At 40.6% G+C, this 24,885-nt stretch overlaps 1 protein-coding gene across 1 annotated transcript in view; it reads left to right on the forward strand.

Moving 5' to 3' along the window:
- Window positions 1-6,255: 6,255 nt before the first annotated feature.
- Window positions 6,256-24,885, forward strand: part of cdk18 (cyclin dependent kinase 18) — a 40,559-nt gene continuing 21,929 nt past the window's right edge. The window contains exon 1 of the mRNA XM_061070187.1: window positions 6,256-6,322. The gene's annotated coding sequence lies outside the window, so the exon portion shown is untranslated. The remainder of the gene's footprint in view (window positions 6,323-24,885) is intronic.

The raw sequence follows: 24,885 nt of genomic DNA on the forward strand, positions 1-24,885 counted from the left end.
TCTCCTTTCATCCCCGGGTCTCTAAAGCCAGGACTGCATTATTCATTATGAAAATGGACTTGGTACACACACACGCACACACAAATAAACACACACACAAACACACTCACAAATTGGTTCACTGCTCCTTTGAAGTTGAAGGAACAAGAACAAAATTTGACATAAATGGACATTGCATATCAATAGAACCTTTATCACAACAGGTTATTTGACTGTGATGCCACTAATAACACTAAGAACCACTACAGGGAATCTAATTCCATGGTGCTGGAATTGTGCAAATGAGCCGTCCTTAATGAAAGTTGTCTTACCTGCACTGTTCCTGTCATGAAAAGTCCGAAAGTCTGCTGGCTTGACTCATAATAAAACAATTCCCCATCTGCATGCTGTTAGTATAAAAGCCCTGACATACGGTGTGGGAGTCAGTGTAATCCCACAAGCCATCAGCTCACTATATCATAGTTAAGAGTAATGTTAGTGATCGTATGTAGCTATCGGATGCATATTTAAGACCCTTCTTATTTTCTTATATGAATCAGACAGTAACGTTATAAACTCAGCCACACAATGATTGATTTCTCAATGAAGGAATGAATGAATTAATGTATGTTAGTGACAGTTGTTATGTCAGCTTGAAAATTAGATTACAACATCACCCTCTAGCTGATATCATTGAGCCTCTCATTCACAATAATATGCATTGTGCGTGTTAAAGTTGCCCATTAACAGAATACATGTCATACTAGCTAGGAGAGCTTGACATGTGGAGCAGCTGGACTAATATGAAAAATGCCAGAAATAGCTACCTTGTTCAACACTTTCTGTGGGTCAGTAAGTTGTCTCAAAAATATTCTGGTGTTCACACAGTTTCCAGTCTTTAGACATGAATTTCCTCTGCACAGAAGCACAAGTGGCAAACAAGAGCAAAGAGAAAACTCCTATAGGGTAAGCTGGCCTACTGGATATTACCAGGGCTGATGTTGATTGCGGCACACACACACTGTAGGGAAACACAGCAGAAACTTGCTATCTCAGCAACATTAAAATTGAGCTATATAGTATCTTAAATCAGACTTGCATGGTAGCCAGTAACTGCTTAATTAACTGCTTAAATGCTCTTTATCTCAGATGAGGCTCTAAAGATGATAATCTACTAAATACAAAATCTGTCCCTTTGATCTGATTATTTTAATGTGAGTTCAGCTATGCAGGGTGTTTTTGTTTAAATGGCAGTAATAAATACAGAGGATGAATGTACAACTGCTCAAGAAGTAGCCTGGACCTTTACGGCTTTAATCTCACCACAGAAAAGTGCCCCTCTTACTGAAGATGTCTGTGTTCTGTGTATTGGAGTGGTGCAGCTGCTGAGAGAGAGAATGGAGGTCTCAGCAGGGCTGGAAGCCAGGAGGAGGTGTATTTATGCCCCTGCTGAGAGCAGAGCTATTCTGCAGCACTCCATCTCTCAGTCTGAAGGGGGAACTCCTCCATCTGTTTCACTGCAGGCAAAATCTTGTTTGGCTGAATGAGACGACCCCAGTGATCCTGGCAGCATGAGAGCTTCATGTGATGGAGGGTAGCATGTGCGTCGGCCCCTGTGTGTGCTGTCTCTGTAGTCTCATAGAGACGGTTGTGTAATAGGTTCCACTGGAAAAAACCACATGTACACAAAGGACACGTACTGTGCCGATACAGCAGCAAGGACGTGGGAATACCCTGTTCTTTGCTGTTAATTATTGAAAAGGCTTTTTCATTTATACTTCTCATCCTTCTGTGTATGTGTTTTATTGTGTTAGCAGTGGACAGAGTTTAAAGAAAATGGCTGGTGATAATCTATATTCTTCAAATCCTATGAAAAGACCAAACACATCAATAAATTGACTCTGCTAAGTGTCGTTGTTTAGCTAAAGCCTAAAATAGGTTATGCCTGTTTTTCAGATCTCGACTGTTGTTTATACACAAAACAACTGACTTGTGTTCAAGGTAATCTGTCCTGGGTGCCCAGGATTGTGGCCCAAATATTTTATCTTTAGCCCGGAATAATTCTCCACTTTAAAAAAATGCATGATTATGCGTCGTGACTAAACCTGAATCCTTTTGACTAAGGGGGGAAAATCTACAATCATCAAGATGTTCAAATAGCTAAATTCTCCATCACCGATGAGCTTTGCTGCTGCCTGTGTTGTGGATGAGGAGAGACTGAGAGACAGAGGAATGGTGAACGGTTTTCGTTTTCACAAACTGAGATCACGTTAATCCATGTCAGTTACCGTGGTAATTTATCCTGATAATCTAACAACCCTTTCTCCTCCTGCCGAGCTGAGGACACTGGCTCACATGACCCTTCATTTCATCAGTCAGTCTGATACTGATCATATCAGAGTAGTTTTAATTTGCACACATTTTAGAACAGAGTCCCTGTTGTATATTAGTTTGTGACCCATTAGCTTCACATTTAACTCACACCGTGGCTTCATCCTCTGCTGAAAATATATCTATACATGAGACAGAGACTATGGACGTAAAGATTACTATTAGGTTGTCATTCAGTTCCCCTGCATTCAAACAGAACAATACTTTCCAAAGTTTCAGAAAGAATCCTTCCGATAGGCTTCAAGCTAACATGACTCTACCATCACTTCTGATTTTAAAAATAATCCTAACCCCCAGGAACGATTTATACACCATGTGAAGTTTAGAGGGTAAAACACTGCTCACCCCATGCAACCCTAACCTCAATATACAAGTAAATCTTTAAACCTCAAAAAGTCATCTGAAGTTGTGAGGTACGACAGTTTATATCAAGTTTAGTTCATTTGTCTTTAAACACAGGTGATGTTACATTTATCACATTCCTGCCATTGTGAAGGAGAGAGAGAGAGGGAGAGAGAGAGAGAGCTCCATGTTTACTCCACAAATATGAAAACCGTCCCTTGGTGCCAACAGCTCCTAGGTCTTTTTTCTGTAATGCTGCATGCTACACTACATCCCTCTGTGTGTGTTAGTGTGTGTGTGTGTGTGTGTGTGTGTGTGTGTGTGTGTGTGTGTGTGTGTGTGTGTGTGTGTGTGTGTGTGTGTGTGTGAAAGAGAGTGAGAGTCGCTGTATGTCTTTGTTAGTGCAGTTGTAGATGCATGTTCAGATGAGAGTTCAAATGAGCTATAACAACAGTTAAATTAATAATCATCAGCATTAATCATACCCAATGCAAAATGCCACAGCTGTCATGGTGATATCACTCAACCAAGACACCTGAAAAACATCACTTGTATTGTTGGTGCAGAGCTGAGTAAAGACTGTGATAATACTTGTGACTTCAGTGTGAGGTTTCCTTATTCACAACTGGTCAGGGCTAATATTTAACTATTTGTAAATTCCGTGAGATCATCATCACCAGAAGAGACAACAACGCATTTATGTGCACCAAACATATTTTTTGATAAATAGATATTTTTATTTTATGCTATTGGTAATTTCTAAACAACATTTCCTTCTAATTATATCATATGACATACCTGAAAAGACTCACACACCCTTTCTTTACCAGTATTATTGGTTTCCTCATCATACAGCTCTCTGCTGCACATTAATGCTAGAGGATAATCTGTACATGCGTAGATAGAGCACAGCTTAACTTTGCATTTTTGAGTCAGTAGAAAATCAATCCCTTTGTCAAATGTTTAAAATGGAAATGCAAAAGTATTTTTACAGATTTCACTCAATTGGAGAAACAGAGGTAGAGTTTGCTATGCAACAAAATTGGTTGATAACTGTTAAAGTCATAAGCTGCCCTCAGTCTGGTTCTTTCCAGCTCCGGCTCACTTTCCAGTTGTGACTGTGATAACATTACCAGAGCATTCTATTTAAAGTTGGGCAATGACAGCTACATAAATCATATGGCAGTCAACTGTCACAGGTTGTATTAAACAAAACATCTAAATTAATTAGATTTATCCAGATCCAGATGAAGAGTAAAATCTAGAGAGACACAGCTCTGTACTGAACGTTGAAAGTGGAACAGGTAACTTAGGTCAGATTTATAGTGATTAGCTATTTGTGCAGCTGTATTTATGATTGCCTCCCGGTCCGTCTGTGTAGTCCCTGTGTGTAGGTGTCTTTAAAAGGTTGTATGTACTAATGCTCAGCGTGGGAATTTTTGAAAGTTCAGCAGATAGAAAAAAAGGGTGACTAAAGCTTAGTCTGAGCTTTTACTGGTAACAGAGCAGACACTGAACTCATCTGAACTCATGCTGCATCATGTGTATTGTGTTTGGAAAGGCAGCTTTTACAATGTTGGCAGATCCATTCCATCAATGTCTGTCTTAATTATTATCTACAGTATGTTCTTGATAGTGATTGGAATTGTTGATGATGTATTCCATAAAATGTTTTGTTGAAGATGAAGTGTAGAAGAGAATGAATAGTATAATTTTCAATAACCACAACTGCACAAACAACTAAATAAAAAAAACATATGTATACATATATTTACCCTGTTGGACTGAATATTACTGAGCTACAAGACCTGATGAGTGTATAGCAGCTTTTTATTTGAATCAGTTCAGCCACATTCAAAAGAGCAAAGATGTTTCTAGAGTTATTAAAATACTAAATAATACATGGTTTACTAGGATCAGGTGATGATGAGTAATATTCATAATATCAAATACAAAACCTATAGGACTGAGCTAAATTTTCTCTTCAGCATTTGAATGCAGCCGAGGCGTATGTCAATGTCATTAGTTTGCAGATATCAGGTCATAAACCAAATATATTTTGGAATGCATGAAATGTCAGGGATCAAAGCTATTACAATTCATCCTCTGGAGACCATGAATTTGTGGGACACAGCTGTGGAGCTATTTTCACTGAACTACAAATGTTAACCACATGGTGCCACTAGAGGAAAAGTCAGACGAACTCTTAAGTCTGTATAATTTTATTTTCTTTGTGAACCATTCATTTTGCAGCTGGAAATGTGAATACACTATCAACTAAAGCACAAAAACACCACAGCAGGGTATCTACAGCCTCATAGCTGAGTAAAGGCTTAGAACTGATCTATAGAGCATCAATAAAACAACCACTAACATTTAACAGGATCATTAGTTAAAACAGCAGAGCTGGAAAGTCCTTCAATTGGACAGAATAAAATTAAAACTTCAGACGATGTTCACCTGATGTATATATATGAATATAACTGATGCTGTCACTTTATGTACCACAGCTTTCTATTTGTTTACCATGATTATATATCACCTCTCTATTGTCACATTTCTGCCACAACACTCCGACTGTAAGAGCCTTGTCTGTCGTTTTAAAATTATTTTCCCAACTCAGTGCGAAAAACCCTGCCTTCAGTTGAGATCACATGTTGTCTGGTCTCAGAACTGTAAGGTTAACCTCACACAGTCTGTTGTACCTGGTGGAAGTGAGGGTTACACGGACAGGCCATACATTTTATACTAAGATATGGTATCATTGCAATTTACAGTACATGCTATGAAACAAATTCACAGCATACTTTTTTTGAAGACACACAACTCCTTGTGTATTTCATACTTTCACTTTCAGTCTATTTGCTTATTAACGGTCAAATTGTTGTACCTAATTAGTGTTGATGGAATGACTAACAGGAACACTCATATCGCACCAGGTATAAATACACAGCTGATGGAGAAATGCTGCACAGCTAATTAAAGGAAACACACACACACACACACACACACACACACACACACCATCACAACAAACAGTGGCTCTTGAACAGGGCACATGCCCCTTACACATGCAAGAAAAAAAGCAGAAACCCACATTAACACACATGCAGTCTTCACACATGATTACATCTGCACATGCAGAACCGCATTGGCATAAGATGCACAAATGCACACACACACACACAAATGATTTTAGACTCATACACACAAAATCAGAAAAAAAATTCTTTCACATACACAAATGTACACACATGCCTCCATAGCTCATGCTGGTGTGTGACTGTCAACACCAGAGGCTGACTGAGGAGGAGGAGGAGGAGGTGGAGGAGGACGCAGAGGAGGAGGCTCGCGTTATGCTGCGTGGTGATTGGCTGTTGCCATACCAACGAAGGAGGGCCAAAGTCGGAGACTGGTGGGGGGTGGAGCTGCAGGCTGATTATAAAAGCCTTCAGAGCAGCACTCTCTCCTCTCCTGAGCTGTCTCCACAGTGCCTCCGACTCTCTGTCTAGTCTTTCCAGTTCTCTGGCCAGTGAGGTGGCCCTCGGTGCTCGGCGTGGTGGACGGAGGGAGCCTGGAAGCGTGAGCTGTCAGAAGGACGTGTGGACAGGTTGGTCCATTTCCCACATCTCCCTGCTGAGCCGTCTGTCCATCACTGTGATAGAGCTGCCTGCGTCTTGTGGATTAATGTGTGTGTGTGTGTGTGTGTGTGAGGGACACCTGGGATGGCAAGGTAGCCGCATCTCCTCCTCATCACGCCCTCCTGTGTGTGTGTGTGTGTGTGTGTGTGTGTGTGTGTATGACCTCTGCTCCTCTGTTGTATCTCTGCTGCAGCCACGTCCGCTCACATTTTTCATTCAGTCATATCAACCTCACAGCATGGGTCAGGGGTTAGGGGAGGAAGAGAGAGGCAGAAGGATGTGTTGCTGTACAGTGCAAGAGATTTGTCCATCATTTCTGTCTCAGGATTCCTCATTAGCTCACTGGCCATCTCTCTGAGTCGTCTTGTGCTCCACTGGGGTCTGCTAATTGGCCACATTATCTGTCACTACCTTCTGAGGTTCAACTAATGGTGATCTTTATGTGAGTCATTTCTGAGAGTGTGTGACCATTAAAATGATCACGTTGCTGTAAACTGCAGAACGAAATTGAGAACGGACGTGTAATAGTATTTCCCAACTGTGACAAGACCGGCCATTACATAATGTACAGTAAGTACAACAGGTACTGATGTGAGGAAAGATGAGACGACATGGTATGAAAAGTTCATAATGTCCAGAACTGCTGCTTCTGTTTTTTTGATCACCAATTCAATAAGATCACGAGGACATGTGAAACCCCCGCAGTCACTCACCCACCTCTCTGCTGCTCTCTGGTCCAGTTCATGCATTAGTACTCACATGTAAACTGACACTGGAATAGTAGTAATGCAGGACTCAAATACACACAAGTCCCTCCACAGCACACACAGCACTGTTTGCCTATAAGGGCCTGGATTGGATGTCTGGTGTGATTGTGCGTGCGTGTGCGCGTGTGTGTGTGTGTGTGTGTGTGTGCGTACACAAACCTGGTTCCCTTTTCCATCTTATCGTCATGTGTTGATGAATAATGCAGAGATTAGGCTGCTGTAGTGGTAGCACAAATACATGTGAGTGTGAAGTTGGACTTTTGTTGAATGTTTTTCATGTTGAACACGTCACAGTCTGAATAAATCAGCTACCTATGTCATAATTATAATTATGTTGAAGGGTCTTCAGAAGCATCACTAGACTATGGCTCGTTAGCCATTTTATTTTTATGTTCCATGTTACAGCATTGAAGTGATACAATTTTTTTCAATTCAAATATAGCATTAGATTTATTATCAGGTTTGCAGATTCTTACACTACTCTTTTGAAAAGCTATTGTCCAATAATGATATAGCCACCACAATTAAGCATGGTGTGTCAGGCTGTGGCTTCTCGATATGCCGACACCGTGTGCACAGAGCTCTCTATAAGTAATATTATGTAAAGTTTGCTAGGTGCAATCCTGCCTTTACAAAATCAAACCACTAGAATGAAGATTGAATGGATTGAACGAACAGTGTTGTTCATTTGTGTTGCAGACAATGTTAGCATGCTTTGCTAACAAGTTTATAGTCTAAATTAGGAATCTGCTATCATGCCCAAAGCCAGTGTGTAAAGGCTTTACGGTCATCTGTCGGCAGAATACAATTTTTTAATTTTTTATATTGGAATGAGACGTTTATACGTACATCTGGAGGGATCTCTACCATGGAGTCCATCATGTTTCTACAGGAGCCCAAAGCAGACAAAACAAACAGTGGCTTAAAATTATTTTATACTCTCGTAAGAGAGGGTAATGTGAAGGACATTCATGTACTTATCTGCAACCTCACCACTAGATGCAACTAAATTAAAGAGTTGCTAATCTTAGCAGACTGTCCTCAAACTCATAACATGACTTGTGCTCTATATTGTATTTTCCTCAGTCAACATCCAAACAGGGCTATATTAGGAAAATGACTCTCTACTACAAATGTTCTCGCTCTAGTGTGTAATACAAAAACAATCGGGCTCCTTTGTTTCTGTGTCTTGTATAAGGATCATCAGCTGGTGAGGTGCTTTACATGTTTTCCTGGGCCATGTAGCTTTGGGTTTAGTATTTTAGCATTTAGCATTAACCCATTTAAGTGTTTATTCCACATTTAAGAGTCTTGTTTTTTTCAGCTGGTTATTTTCAACTACTGAGTTAACATTATTTAAAGCTAGATAGCTAAATCATCTGCTGGGGTCAAATACAACTGGAAAAAGAAATGGCAAATAACACAATATGGCAAATACCTCTGTCAGACACATTGTGTCCAAAAAGAAGGATTTTATTTTGGACATTCCTTCTGCCGCCATTCATATCTAATAACCAAATACACGCTGTGCGCAAATGACGATAGCGCACAATGGTGACAATGTAGAAAATTATGAGATTAATCAAGTTAAATGAAGACAAGATAATACTATTAATGCATTTAAGATAGTTCAGTCAGGAACACTTTGTCATGATTTAACCATTTATTGCACAAATGGGAATACAGTTACTCCAGGCACAGATGGCTCCATTCTTTGGATGTTCCCTGGATTAGCCATGCAACATGCTTACATTAAACAGGGAACATGTGAAAAAAAAAAAACTGGTGGGCGTAAGCAGGCAAGATACGTTTGTTCAAGATGAATATCTTTTACCGAGACCATGTTGGCCTTGGTGCTAAAAGGTAGAGGCTGGGGTGGTGGAGTAGCTGACAGCTTATGACGCTGAGCACACGACTCCGTGCACTGCATGAAATAACGCGATGCTTCATTAGTTACTGGAACAGGCAGCTTGATAAATACAAGTGTGATGACTTAATGTAATAACCTACGATTCATTCCAAACAAGATGATGGAATATACAAAAATGTCACTAATTGTTTCTTTCGTACTGTCCTTCTTCAAATTCTGTCCATCTTTGATAGCTTTGCCTCTTTTTGTCAAATCAGTCAAAACAAGTAACGCTTGCACAGTCAGCCGAGTCTCTGTATACCTGCCTGTCATGATAATAGTACCATTTGATCAGCTACCTCTTTGCCTCTGCAAATGTTGCAGTAATTCAGTGTCCATACTAGCAACATGTTTGCCTTAGCATGCAGCAGCTGAGGCACAATAATAATGTTTACATAAGCAGCTTATTACCGAGTCCCTGATTTATCACACAGCCCCGGGCCCACTCAGCCATGGCAATGGGAAGATAGAGCCAAGCATATTCAACAATAGCCCTGTCACCGGCGCTAAACACCACTCACAGATGAACAAACACGCTCAACCATTTGGTCAAACGCACTAAATGGAAGGCGTTTCGTGTTTCAGCAGCCGATCAACTGGCCACTGAGATGAAACATTAAGAGGTTAAATGCTTCAACAGTCAAGCATCTTTGGTAAAAATAACCCGTCATGTCCATGAAGTGTTCTAGTGCTGGAGCCTGTTACCTAAACAGCGCAAAGATCACTTCCATTAGATATGTAGGCTCTACCATTGCTTTAGTGTCAAAGAGATTATAGAGCGGCTATGTGAGACAATGTTGTTGATATGGCAGAATGTCTAGATGAAGTAGTCCTCTTGCAATTTTGAGAAAACAACGTACAAAATTGTCACTTGTATAAGGGTCGTGGGTTTTCATTGTGATGTTGTTGCCTTCAGCTCCTTACTAACAGCAGAAAAATATTTGAATGTTCATTGGTTAGTACTTTGCCATCAATCAAACAATAAATAAACTGTGATCCCACCGTACAGTACACACTAATAAATTAGCAACAACAGCAGCTGCTTGTTAACATGCACACAACACAACCAAAATAACATACTAGCACACATCCTGATAAGTAACAGTAAATCAAATTGGGGACGATCGCTCCTTTGCATGACTGTAATTAATAAGATCAATAATTTAATTAGTTCTCAATGTAACGATTGGCAGCTATACCTGTCAGTCACTAACTGATCTGCCTGCCTCATCAACAGTAAAGTCGGCTTCTAGCAGTTAGATGTGCACATTCATGTGTTTTGGGGGTGTAGCATTGACAAGAGAGCTGATGGGAGGGGGTTGGATTTATCAGAGTTATGTTTGCCGGCTGTTTCTTTGCACCTGACAGTAGACTGTAACGCTTATTTGCACTCTACCAAGGATAGCATTGATCAGTGAAGCAGTGGCAGGAAAATGCATCACGTTATAAACATGAGGATGCTTGGAATAAACTAAAATTCGCTCGTACTAATATGGTCTTAGCATGGTGCTTTAGGTGGTATCTTTGCAGTCCTTTGAGAAAGCATAATTTAAATCTGTAACAGCATTGCCAAATATCAAAGGTCCACATGCTTGTTTTCAGAGCCTTCAACCTTATCTCACATACTACATTTAGAGATTGTAAAATCTTTCTCCATGCACAACTCATAGAGACATAGCATAGCAGAAGAATTCACAACTGATGCATTCAATATGCGGTGGACTAGTGGCAGAAACTTGGACTATGGGCAGAAAAGGTCTCTGGTTCGTCTCTGGTTTGACTCCACGGAGAAACAACAAAAAGACGAACCTGGATTGATCTGTCCAAAAATCCAAGAGGATTCTCTCTACCCTGTCTAGTGCCCCTGAGCAAGGCACCTTACTCCCCCAACATCTGCTCCCCGGGCGCCGTACATGGCTGCCCACTGCTCCGTGTGTCCTGCACCAGATTGGTTAAAAGCAGAGGTTAAATTTCCCTCCTTGCATGTGCATGTCTGTGCATGTGTTTGGGACAAATAAATGTATCTTAATTCATCTTAATCTTATATGACAGTCAAAATGGTCAAATTATGTCTTGGTGTGGATGAGCATCAGCAGCACGCTCCTTCCTGTGACACTGCTGCTGCCAGGTTCACATTATCTCACGGAAATAAAATGTTTTTCGTCACTCTCATCCTATACGCTTCGAAAGATTCTCATATGTGGGTGGGTGGTACATTCATAGCCAAGCTATCAAGCTTTTTTTTAAATTATCCACACTATTTTAGGCAGCCAATGCTTCATATAATGTAGCATTTTGCAGCCGGCAGGGAACACTGGACCAACACAAATGTTGTGACAAGCCCTGCCTGGTGGAGTGAAGCTGTGTGATGACACCCTGAAGTCCAGGATTTGTTTGTCTGGGCAGGAGGTTGGCCAGCATGCTCACATTTAGCTGCCACACTCAGTGGTGTTTAGGCGCTTTGAATAATTGCCGGCTTCATCCTCCCCAGTTGTTAGTCCAGTGCTGTAGCTATGATGTGATATTAGACGGTGGTTCGCACAATGACACAGGCAGTACTCACCTTGGGACTTGTATGTGTTTGCTGCGTGTGAGTGGTGTGACGTAAGATTCTCCTGTCTAAGATTCTCCTGTCTAAGCATCTCCTGTCAGGAGTGAGGCCATGAGCCAAAACCTGAGGGAGAAGTCCCAACACATCAGTATAATCCAACATAATGTGACGTGACGAGATCTGACCGATGTAAAGGTCTCAAACACTAATGCATTGTTATGCCGTTAAACTTAAAAAGAAATAACTAATTTAATGGTCATGGTTTGTTTTGTTTAGTGGAGAAGGACATGGTAGACATACATGTGCCGAGTCAGCCAGTTAGTCTACATCACTGGACTCTTTTCTTTTTTAAAAGAACATTGAGTTCCTGTTAATGTTTGTATTTGTGTTTGAAAACAGACACACCAAAAATTGGGTTTATGCAGGTATTTTAGGCACAGCTAATCTATAAAAAAAAAGATGATCAACTATCAATGCAAGTAAAGTATCTGTTTTCTTTTCCCCGGTGTGTCATGTATGCCTTCACAAACGCTGTGGCTTAAAACGTGAATCTTCCCCATTCCGCATGTCTAAGTGTCCTTGGGTAAGATACTGAACCCCGTGGTTTGCTGTTCTCATGTAAAAAGTGCTGCCCGTAGATGCACTGTAGGAATGTGTGGGCGAATGGGTGAATGGCAAAGAAAAATGCTCTGTAAAGCGCTTTGAGTGTTCATCAAAACTAGAAAAGCGCTATATATATATATATAGGCCATATACAAACACAACAAGACAGGCGCTCTCTTACCTTGCTGTCTTGCCAAATTAACCAATCACCTGGATGTCATGTTTTCATCACTGCTGATCACAGCCAGAGCTGACAACGACCTCTCATTTGATGCAGAAGTATATGCTGATTTTACCATAGAAGACAAAAGACAGATGTCAGCGGATGTTAATGAATGTCAGTCGCCTTTTAGTGATTTCAATCACTGATTTTCTTACAATTGAAAATACTGTTGAAGACTGACGGATTGTGCATAGCCATATTCTTATGCTATTCTATAATTATCATCCAGATGTGTCTCCTCCACAACAAGGGAGACAGCCTGAGGTTAACACAATGCATGGAGGCCAGTAAAGCACCAACATGGCTGCTGCAATAGGTGTCAGGGTGTTAGCAGGTGGTGTTATCATCATGAGTAGTGCACACACGGTCTGCCTGCTAAGCCCAATACCTGCCCTTGGTAAGTCTACTAACATTGACACTAATAGCATTCAGAGTTTGCAGGGAGGGAAGTGAAAATGACACATCATTAAGATGTGGCTTCTTGCAGGTTTTTGTAAGCTGCAGTATAGTAATGGCTGGCTCGTTGTCAGCAGGTAGTCGCTCAGTCCAATTCTACAATGTGCCCCTTTGGTCTTGCTCCAGTAGTTTCATGTTTTCCGTCACAACAAACAGACGTCCATTAGACTGAGCCTGTCTGAGGATGATAAATGTGTGTGTCATTGCTATCTCCTCCACAGAAAAAAAAAAATCCCTGCTCTTTCTCTTGTCAGTTCCTGACTCTTCCTCTTTGTTTCTATTCCTCTTTGCTTCCCTCACTTTACACAAGAACCCTTTTCCTCCACTCCAACCCTTCTTTTCCTTGTTCCTAGAGGTAATTTCAAAAATAGTCAGCAGAGACCTAGTCAGGCCTCACGTTAACACATCTTAACATCAGCTCCATGGTGACCCTCAGACATCATCATTTAGTTAATGTATGTCACATGTGCACAGGTGGTTGGTGCAGTGTCAGGAGTTATGCAGACATTGTACTGGACTGTTGGGGCCATTTTGTGGAAAAGAAGTAGCTGAGCCACAAGGAAAATCTTCTGATTTATGGGTGAGTCTACATTGCAACCCCTCACCTATCGTCACAAGCTTTGGTTAGCGACCGAAAGAACAAGGTTGTGAATACAAGAGGTCGAAATTAGGACTCTCCATGGTTGGCTGGGCTCAGCCTCAGAGATAGGGTGAGGAGTTCAGATATGCGGAGGTCCCTCAAGATGAAAGGGGACAGTTCCGGTGGTTGTTGTAGTTGTTTATATACTTGGTATAAGCTTTTTTTCATTGCTCTGAGGTTTGACAAACTAAGAAAAGCTAATATAAATTGCTTGGTACTGTCTTTGAATACACAAAAGCCTTGTTCCTGCAGTTATCAAACAACATTGTGATAATAGTCCAGAGCATAACAATTATCTTCATAGCATTATAAGCAAATTTGCATCCTTTTTATATCTGATTTACACTCATAAATCCAGTATATGACAATTTCATACAAATAGAAGTAAAAAAAAAAATTATGTTTGTGGGCTGGCAGTTTTTTTAATGGGTTTCACTAAACACTCATTTCAGTTAAACTTAAACAAATATATAAAAGGTGATACGTTATAAAAAACCTTGTTATTGTATTTTTTGTCATTTAGAACTAGATAGAGCATTTCCGTGTTATATTCTGAGTTATTATAAATTAAAATGGTATAAATGCTCAAACAAAACAGCCCTAATGACATGAGTGGCCTGTTGCACAAGCCGTGATAACCTGTGATTCAACAGGCCAGTCTGATGTTGACCCCAGTGGTGTTGTTCTTCACTCACGGCCCCTGGATACACTAGGCCCTCTGTTCACACAGGGGCAGAGGGTGACATGTAGACGGCAACAGAGGGGAAGACAGAGGGGTTTATTGTTGCTGTCAATGCTACTGTCAGTATTGCTTCTAGTGACGTCTTCTTTATGAGAGAAAACATCTATGAAGATGTGAGTTGAATGAGACCCCAAGGACAATATGGGATAAACAAAATAAAGAAAAGACAAGTAAGTCAGTCAGTCAGAGAGATGGCAGGCATGATATATAAACCATATAACAGAGCAAATAAGGGAGCGATTGTTGTCTAGTGAGACCCGAGTCCAAGAAAAGATGGGATGGTAGGAAACAAAAGGTCATTTTATCGCAGCTTTAGCCCAGCGATAAAGAGGCCATGAGAATGTGACAAGATATTTGTAATCACTCGCCTTGTGTAACATGTCATGAAGATGTCAAGCAACAAGACCGCTAGATTTCTCTTACCGAATCACAGGCTCAGGGTTTCTTCTAGACCTAATGTTCTCTCAACTTTTCTTCTGCACAGAGCGATGTGTGGCAGAATTGATTACCCCTGTGCGGGTAGGACCACCTTCGGGTTGATTCTATCTCCTAAAACAATCAGGGCTTAAGGGAAGTCTCATACTCAGTAAATTGCAACTATTCCAACTTCTCATCAAGTGAGACAGTGTTAAGGCAAAAAGACTGTTGTTAAGGAGTCTCTCTTCAGGCTCTGTTCAAAGTTCATGTGGATACAATCTGACTGTGAGCTGTATGTGGAATCAACACAGATATGATCAGACTCAGCTAATTCTCTGGTTTCTTGGTTCTTCAGTTTGTATGAATAGTTTTCAAATAAAATTCAGTAGAATTAACAAATGACTGCTTTCAGAAGACTGATGAAGATAAGTGCTTTTCTTTAAAGCTTAAGTAATCAATATTTGTCTAAACCAATAACTGATGAAAATCAATTATGTATTAAGTGGAAGGGTTGCTTGCAGTGACAGACAGAAGTGTTATTACTACATTACCTGCCCAGCAATAAACAACTGACTTGGCTGCTAGCATGTGAAGCTAGCTTAGAGCAGCTTTAAAATCCTGATTTTTCTATGAGGTGGTGGAGGAGACCAAAATTTAGCTTAAAAGAAATTGACCACAGAACACAATACTTCATGTGGCCAAACTAACAGTTGATAATAGTCAACAGTTATTAGATATACATTTCATGTGGATCTAATCCTATAAATACTGCCTTAAAGTTGTGAAACTTTATATCTGAAAACAGAGAAAATTCTAATTTCACATCTGTGATTAAGGTGGTATAATTCAGAATTCAGAGTCCAGATCATAGACTGTTTGGTAAAGATACATGAGGTGTGCATTTTTCATTGGATTTCCCAGTACACTGTTGTGTCTCCATTATACAGTGTGTTTCTAATTGTTTTAAGAACTTGGCTGGATAATGGCAGCTAAAATTAGATCAGCTGCATTACAGAATGTACACAGCAGCTGTTAAACAGTAATTATGTTTAAGCCACTGTGGTTTCTGTGAAGCAGGACTATCACCACCATTCATCTCTTTAGGGGAACATGTGTGTGTGTGTTGTCTGTGTGTACAAGCTTTGCTGTTTTCCAGTCCATATGAACTACTGGAGCAGACAGTGATGTAGCCCCAGGCCAAAGGTCAGTTTTTGAGAATATGACCAATCACACATACATACACAGATGACACAGGTCCATGTAATATTTATCAGTTACATTTTCCATAAAAAATCTAAGTGTATTTTTCGGTCATTTTGAAGTTATTTGTCTAACGATCTATTAGTATATGGTTGGATAGAAATAGAAAAAAGACAAGTGGAATTTTTGTTTCTGTTTGTAGACTGCCTGTGAAGGTGGGATGAATTCACATCTGATTGGCTAGCAGAGGCTGCTTCATCCAATCATAGCAGTGCACAGATCTCACTGTTGTTTTTTTGAAGGGTCAGTCTTCACTTGAAACACAAACTCTGAAGGAAGACTGGAAATATACAGCAATTTTCTTTTATTACTCAGGAGAAAAAAGTTAAATAACAATCCTTTGAAGGCAATGCTAGTATTGTTTGACAGTGATGCTGATGTGATAAAAAAATCTGGTTGGTTGCAGTCACTGTAAAGTTGATAAGCTGAGAAGTCCCTGGCCTCCTGACTCACTACTGTGTGTACTTTGTGAAGTAACACAATACACTTTGCAATTGTGGAATATCCTTTTAGATTAGTATAATTATTCCCATGTATATAATATATACATGGGAATGCTTCTTCCGAACAACTAGTCAGAGCTGAAACCTGATGCTGTTCCTTGTCTCTCCCCTCCCTCACCCTATGTTTCTCTCTCTCTTCTCTCTCCTCTTTTCCAAACATTATTTGTGTTGAATTTATTTCTAATGTTGATGCACTCCTGCTCTGTTCTGAAACTTGAACTCACTGATGCAACTCCTCTTCTGTGGGTTTGCTGGCATATGTTGCTGAAATGCTGAGAAGTAATGGGAGAAGTGTTGCTGCTGTGCAAGACTAGTTTGATAAAAAGGTTATGTCAGGAAATCTTTTCTTATTACCAACACTGATGACTTGTGGTTATTATTAATGGGACTTCAGTTTCATACTGAAAGATAAGAGCCCCAATAAGAATTATTCAAACAAATCTTAAGTGTGTTTTCTTTCTTGTCCTCCCTGTGTATCTCTTATCTCATAAGATGTTTCTCCAAATGGCAGACAGTTCACCATTTATTTTTCGTGTTTATGCCCCCTCCATCCTGACCCTCTCAGAGATCACAGCTTGTGTTGGCAGACTGTGCGGAACAGGAAGCCGCCATACCAGATTTCACTGGACAAACACGGCATACGGAGGAAGCTGTGGTCCCCTCTTTAACTTGCTAACGGTCTGCCCCTGACACTGTGCCAGAGCAGCTTTTCCGTGGCCTATCACTTCACGACCATTGATTCATTCATTCTATCTCTACAAACTGGGTGAGAGCAAAAAATGAAAGAGAGCGTAAGAAATTATTTGCCTGAGGTTTTGAATCTGAGCGTGCGTATGTGTGCACGCATCCCCCAGCGTGAGTCACACTTGTGTATCCCCATGCCTTTTGCTTTATGCCTCACAGGTGGATGCTGCAATGTGTGTCATATTCTGTGATGGCTGTGTCCACTGACCTGTAGAAAATCTTGAAGCCCATCTAAACAAGCCCTGCATCCTTTCCATCAGCTGGCCGACTCCACATGAGTATGCATCAGGGTAGTTGTGCATTTTAATTTAGGGTCTTGAGACCAATGATATATGGCTTTTTGCTGAATCCAACTTAATCCTTGTCAACCCCACTGATGCAACTATCACTGAGCTGCTCCAGCAGATTGTCACTGGCCAAAAGGACAATAGTTTGTTTGAACTGGGCAAATCATGTTTTTACAGTGATGACCTTTGAGGGGATGGAGAGTCCAAAATGGAGGAAACCAGCTTATTAGCAATTGCTCCATCCACCTCTATTTGAAGGTATGCTATGTAGAATTTACCTAAAAACATGGACTCATACTCAAGTAACTTCATTATTATGTTGATTTCTGTGTTCAGGATGTGTCTTGGCTGCATCCTGTCGATGGTGGCTGTGTAGCCCCCCAGTCAGAACGTGACTGCATTCACACAGGATACAAAAATATCCATCCAACCTGGGCAGGAGCCAATCAAAATATACATGTACCAAAAATTAAGCAAACATATATAAAGGTGTAATCGAATAAATTAAAATGCTTTTATTTGTATTTGCTGAGCTTAATGAACAGTTGTTTATCTCAAAGTGTAAAGTAACAGTAAAGACAGACATGATGTCGGGGGCAGCTGCGGGTCAGGAGTCAGAGAGGTTGTGGTCAATCCTGGGGTCCTCCAAACTGCATTCTGAAGTGTCCTTTGGCAAGATAGTTGTGCCGTATGACTGATGTGTGACAGACTACACGCAACGTGAATGGGTGAATGTGATTACTGTTGTGCAATAGGAGTAGACTTGACGTTGGCTAATTATTAATAATCATGAAATATGATTATTAAAATAATAAATTATCTATCAAAAATAATTAAATTATTAATTGAAGATGATCAGTAATCAAATAACAATAAAACCACTAATGAGAAAATAGGAATTATCAATTAGAAAGTACAAGCTATCAATTAACAATGATAAGGTTATCAACCAAGAATAATGAAAATAATTAGTCAAAAACAATAAAATTATCAATTTAAGAATAATACTATCTATATTAATAATTGAGAAAGGGGGGCACCACCCTGGTTTCCAGGGACCAACATATCAAGCTATAATTATCAGTCTCATAATGATAAATGCCAATATTTTAATATTAACGATTACTTAATAAACAGTGAAGGCTTCTAAGTTCGAGCACAGGCAATCATAATCCAGCTGTATTCACACACTTATGCACAAATAATCACAGACTACAGATACTTTAATTACAAAAGTATTTATTAAAAAGGGGAAATAAAGTTATAATGTTTATTCAATGATTCATCATTTTAACAAGCTCCAATATTTCAAAGATAAACACAGCAGCAGCACTTATCACAATTCAGAAAATACATGTAAAACCTGCGGTCTACCTATGTATGTCTGTCTCTGTGTGTGTGTGTCTGTGTCAAAGTGTCTCTCTGTGTATGTGTGTCTATGTGTGTGTATGTGAAATAAAGTTAGTGTTATTTAATGATTTATCATTTTAACAAACTCCCATATTTCAAAGATAACAACAGCAGCTTATCACAATTTAGAACACGCATGTAACCTCTGGTCCATCTATGTGTCTCTGTGTGTGTGTATCTGCCTGTGTCTATCAAAGTGTCTGTGTGTGTGTGTGTGTGTGTGTGGGAGAGAGCGAGAGAGAGAGAGAAAAGGAAGGGGGCGTGGCGATGACGCAGTCACATCTAAGATGGCGGCCAATCATGATTCGTGGAATCAAGGCCTAAAAACTCTCAAAATGGCGGATTGACTACAAAACAAGATGGCGGAGCCGTTATGAATTTAGAGCCAGGATGGGAGGAGAGAGAGAGAGGAGGCGTGGCAATAATAGACTCAAAATGGTGGGTTAACTTGCGTTATTCAAGATGGAGTCTATGTTAATGACACCATGTGGCCGGAGCTCACACTGGTGGTCGTCACATGAATTACACAAAGGGATTTTCAGACAAAGAGAATTCTTTGTCTCTGCTTTGGCCCTGGGCCGCATGGTTTCCAGATGTGTTCAGCCTCTCTAAGTATAGATGTAACTATGTGACATGAACTGTATTCTAAATACAGATCGGAAACGTGTATAGGTCGGTCTAGAATGAGAGAGAGAGAGAGGGAAGAGAACGAACTCTTAAAAATACGCCTGAGATGAGTTAACAGTGATTCACCGCTCAGCCCTCAAGCAAACGTTGTGGGCCGAGGTTCTGATCGGTGAAATCACTGCAGACTCACACAGACGTTAACAGTGCGGGCGGAGGCGCTTCTCGCGGCCCTATTTACTGTAACACAAAACATTGCCATCAAACCGGAAGTAGCGGCTCGGAGTAGTGGCCGGCTAAAACAATGGAACACGGAGGTTCCACCCACAAAATACACTCAAGTATTAAATCAATACGCTACGTATTAAAACTAACATCTGCCCAGATAATCAAGTCTCTTACTGTACCACCCTCGCGGTGTGTCTGCGCCTCGGCGCGAATGTGTCGGGGGCCAGTGAATCACGTGGTCTCTCTCACGAGCGGAGCTCCGGAGCTCAGCCGCTGGACCGGACAAGGAGCGGATTTTCTCGTGCTCCGTGACGGGATGAACGTCGTCCTTCTTCTTCAGGGATGTGGAGCTCGTGCTCCTCAGCGGAATGAATCTCGCACTTCTGCAGGGGACGGCTGGTTTGAAGCCGTTGGTAGATCGTTGGAAAAACAAAAGTAAAGTCCGTGGGGAAAAATGAAACAGTCTGAGATCGTCCAGCGAGCAATTTCCTGTTTGGTCTTTCCAAGTTAAAACAGGAAAAGTCCTTTTCAAAATAAAAACGTCGACTAAGATAAAAGAATAAATGAATGAAATTAATTGAAACAAACGTCTTATCGCCTCCATTAGGTTACTGAGTCGTCTGGTAAAGGCTCGGGAGGCCTAGTGGTAACTTCAGCGTTGGAGTAGAAAAAGAGGACAAAGAGTTAGTTGCCTCCTTAAGTTGCTGGGTTAACTAGTGAGACCCCGGGGGGGGGGGTCTCGTTGTCACATCAGCATCGGAGTAAAAAGAGAATGAGTTCTGGGAGGTCAGCACCTTTTGTAGTACCTGGGAGGTACCAGCCCCCTGGAGGAGGGGTCAGGGGTCAGTGTGGCCCTCGGCCAATTGAAAGGTCAGAAGTCAAGTCTCCGGGAGTGGCTTACAGTGGGGTCCTTCACAGGACCCAGGAAGTGATCTGCTGCCACATGGAGATAAGGGCTCCATGCTGGATTTTTAAATGTAAGGGGTCTCCCTGGGCAAGTCTCAAATTTTACGAGCCTTTGTTCTAAGTCAGATCACTGGGCCTTCCCCAACATTACTGTAAAGCACTTTGAGTGGTCAATAAGACTCGAAAAAGCACAAAAATGAAATACAGTTCATTTAAACAGAATCAAGCTCTTTGACAGAGCTTCTCTTGCTTAGTTATATTCTTGAACAATGTTATTTTCAGCAACTTGACTGAATTTCTCAGAATTTTGTTAATTACACTTTTACACATTTCACGTCAGCCTCTAATGACGCTCAAGGTCAGAACGTCATTCAGGCCTAATTTATCCAGTATATTCATCTGTGGATGTATCCCAACCGTACTTCATGTCCCGCTGTCTATGTGTAATGTTTTTGTGCTCCAACAAACTCTTCTCTCTTGTATCAAAGAGGCTTCAAACAATACACATGCCAAGTGTCAAGCCAATAAGATGAACAGTTCTCGAGCTATATAAACTAAAGACAGACTGACAGACATATTTTGAGGATGCTAGCTAGTGACAGACTAGTTCAAACATGTTCCTTACTTACTGGTGTCAGATCTCCAGATCTCCAGTATTTCACCATTTTGTCCTCTGACTGGTCCTTCGGTCACTGCAATTTACAGTGACTTGTGTTCACTGTTACCACAGATGTCAGATTTTCTGTATCAATTGTTTTCTCATAGTAGCCCCCTTTGGAAATGCAGCCATTGTGATTTGTTGGGGCCGTCCAAAGCTGTTACAAATGTTACAATTTTGTTTTCCGATCTTATCCCTACTTGGGTAAATTGTTGTAAGTTTAGGTAGAAAAACTACTTTGCTAATGTTCAGAGACAATCAGCGTCATGATTTTAAAGAACAACAAGTGTGAGTTAAAGGATTTTGCTTCAACGATACCATTGTGAAGTCGGGTCATCACTTTAGGGTTTAAACATACAACAAAGGATCATTTCTGTTGTGATGACATCTTTCTAAAAGCCTCAGATCTCCCCAATTACACAGTGGACATGATCTCAGTGTTCTGGCTTGTGGTGCCTGCGGTCAGGTCCAAAGCTGCTGCGTTGGCTTTTTATCAGGTCTTCTTTGTATCTTCATCTTATATTTTTTGCTGACAGGGAAGCAATCTTTGGAATAGCACTACTGTACAAAGTAAAGTTATCTACAATACATTATTCAGAGTTGCTGTTTAATTTCAGTAAACACATCAAATGACTTTGTGATCCCGTCTGTAATATTGCTCACAAGATGCATCACAGTCAACTGTCTGTCTTGATTTGTCCGTAATGTATTAGAAATAAATGTTACATCAGAATAAACCTTTATGAAGATGCATGAGATGGAGGGCAGAGAAAGACGAACAGACATCAGAGGGGAGCAGGAAAAAAAGTGTAGAGGAGATTGGGCGCCGTGGCAACATGTAGTGTGTTTGTGTCGAGGGAGGATCACAGCCACGGGCAAACTGAGATTTGCTGGCACCTCATATGAAGCAGTGTGTGTCTGTTTGTGTGTGTCAGACAGTGTCACCCAACTTCCTCCCTTTAACAGAGCCACTCAGTGAGTGACGCCAGAACCTCTACAAAGATCCAGACCCTAAAAACTGTACCCTTCCTCAAACAGACGTCTGTCGTTTAGAAGATAAATGAAACCCACCGCCAGTCCTGCACACACACACAAACACACAGTCCATTTGCCCAATGCAATAAGGCACTTTTACTGACGGCACATGCGATTAAGTTGTTAAAGAAGGCAAATGAGGGAGCTCAGTGAATATAAAGAGACCCCCTGTCAGTGTGGGGCCGTTGTATTTTCCATGTCCTGTTGAGAAAATATATGATTCATATTCCATCTCAGTCAAGGCGGGGAGAGAAGAGGGAACAAGCGCAGACGACAGGAAGAGGATCTCATGCTGAGGACGCTGTAAATAAGTGTCACGGTAAGTTGAGGGAGAGATGGACCCAGGATGCAGAGGTTATAAATAAAAGGTAATTTAATATAACAAAAGTCTCTTCCAAAGACAAAAACAAAACAGGAACACAAACAGATAACTACTGGCGACAAGGCGCACTGAGAACATGGAAAGAAGCTGACGAGACAGCAGACAAGACTATCCGTTATGACGACGTGTGAAAACGACGTGTGGAAACAAGTACAACCCGACAACGAACCAAGGGGAACAAAGAGGCTTAAATACCAAAGGAGGAAGGCAGGGGCAAATAGACACAGGTGAAGGCAGGGTTGATTAACCACAGGTGCAACACATGAGGATTTGGGAAGACAATCACCAACAGGAAGTGAAGACAGAGTCAACACACAAGAAACACCAGAGTACAAAATAAAACAGGAAACAGAAAAACCAGAGACAGAAATAACAAACTAAAATGACAGACCATCACATAAGAAGTATAAAACAAGAGATTTGGTGTGGACCTGTGGAGACTCTCATCTGGGCGAGACACCAGACCTCTCACATCCTCACACTCGGCTGCCTGTTCACAAACACTAGCTGCTTTGACAGAGAGGATCATTTCACTGAAAGCATTTTGACGACAAATGATGATATCAATCTAATATTTAAGATTGCAGAGGCTGATTCTTGAGGAGAATAAGATTTGAGTGCTCACACTTTGTTGAGACTGCAGTCTCAATTTTATCAAGCTCTTTGACATCTCAAGAAATCGCTTCGCAGATGTTTTGTCTTATGAACTGGAAGAGACATATAATCGCTTTTCAAAATCATAAAAAGAATTCTAAATACTATTAAAATTCAAGATATGCTTGGTAACCACCTGTGACTACTTAAGATCTATTCTTAGCATGCACACACATTTTTTTTGATGATTCATGAAAAGAATAATCATTGATTAATATGTATTATATCTATTTTTTTTTTAATCCCACAAGATTATATCACAGACAACGTAGCCACAGCGTATCATACATTGGCTCAAAAACTAGATAATTTGCAACAGAGTTAATTTAATTGGTAGCAACTCATTTAGATCATTTAAGATATAATTGCTAATGGCCCATCTCCATCTGTGGATTATAAAACCCTCCAGGGTTTAATTCTGAAAGTCTTGTGATGCTCTGCTGTCAGTTTGCACAGATTGGGATGGAGATTGCACGGAGTGTGAATCTGTGGTATTGCTGTTGCAAATAAGAAACAAATCAAATCATCTGCTTGACTCATGACTCCCTAACCCTCAGCTCAAACTCTGCTTTTACATCGTCGTACTTCCACAATGTTCAGCCATGATTTACAGGTTTGGTTACACAACAAAGTGAACAGAGCCAAAGTAGAAGAAAGATTCTTTATCCCTATGGACTAAGCTCAGATTTATAGCGTTGGTCTAAAGTGTAAACAGGCAGCAATGGGTGGAAATGAGGTTATGTTAGACGTGCGAATGGGCCCTGGACTCTTTCAAGCTTGCAGAAAACACTTTCATGTTAGTATTTGAAACATTTCACTAAATCTTTCATTCATAGAAACTTTAACCATGTCACCCAAAGATAAGTAGCCTCGAAACTCAACATGAAGCTCATTTGTCATTCTTCTTAACCACCTTTTTGTTTATTGTTCACTGTTTCAGTGCATTTTTTTTCATAAAGAGGAATTATAAGAAACAGTTTGTACTTTACATTGTCCCATTTGTCATTGATTAATTGTTGGTGAAATTAAACATTATATGATTCGCACTGACCCTTTGTTTTCAGTCATGGTTGGCTTTATTTGCAACTATTATGTTCTTCCTCTGTTACATCTCAATCTCAAGGCAAAAACAGGTTATACTGGATTGTGCTGTATGCATGTGCAGGTCCTTTGCAAATGCAGGATTGTTTAGAGCTAACACTGCGTGTTGTGCTCTATATATCAGTCCACTTCAATACAGATCAACAAGCACGGAGCTTTGATAATGGAAATGATGCTTGGTCAGAGGTTGAGTCTGTCACTTTGCTCCAGAGTAAATGTGCTGCTCCCCTTTAACTTAACAGTGAGGACATACCCCTCTTCGAGAAGGGCAAGGGGGAGGGGGGACGTCTCACCCTTCATGCACTACATTGATATCAGAGTAAGCTCTTGCCCAATAATGATGAGCCCTTGTTTCTCTCAGGATTGTTTAATGTATATGTGAAGCCATTACACATTCTAAGCAAGTGGTTGTAATGTGATCCCTTTTAAACT

Source organism: Limanda limanda, chromosome 4 (genome assembly GCF_963576545.1).
Source record: "Limanda limanda chromosome 4, fLimLim1.1, whole genome shotgun sequence".
NCBI classification, from domain to species: Eukaryota; Metazoa; Chordata; class Actinopteri; order Pleuronectiformes; family Pleuronectidae; genus Limanda; species Limanda limanda.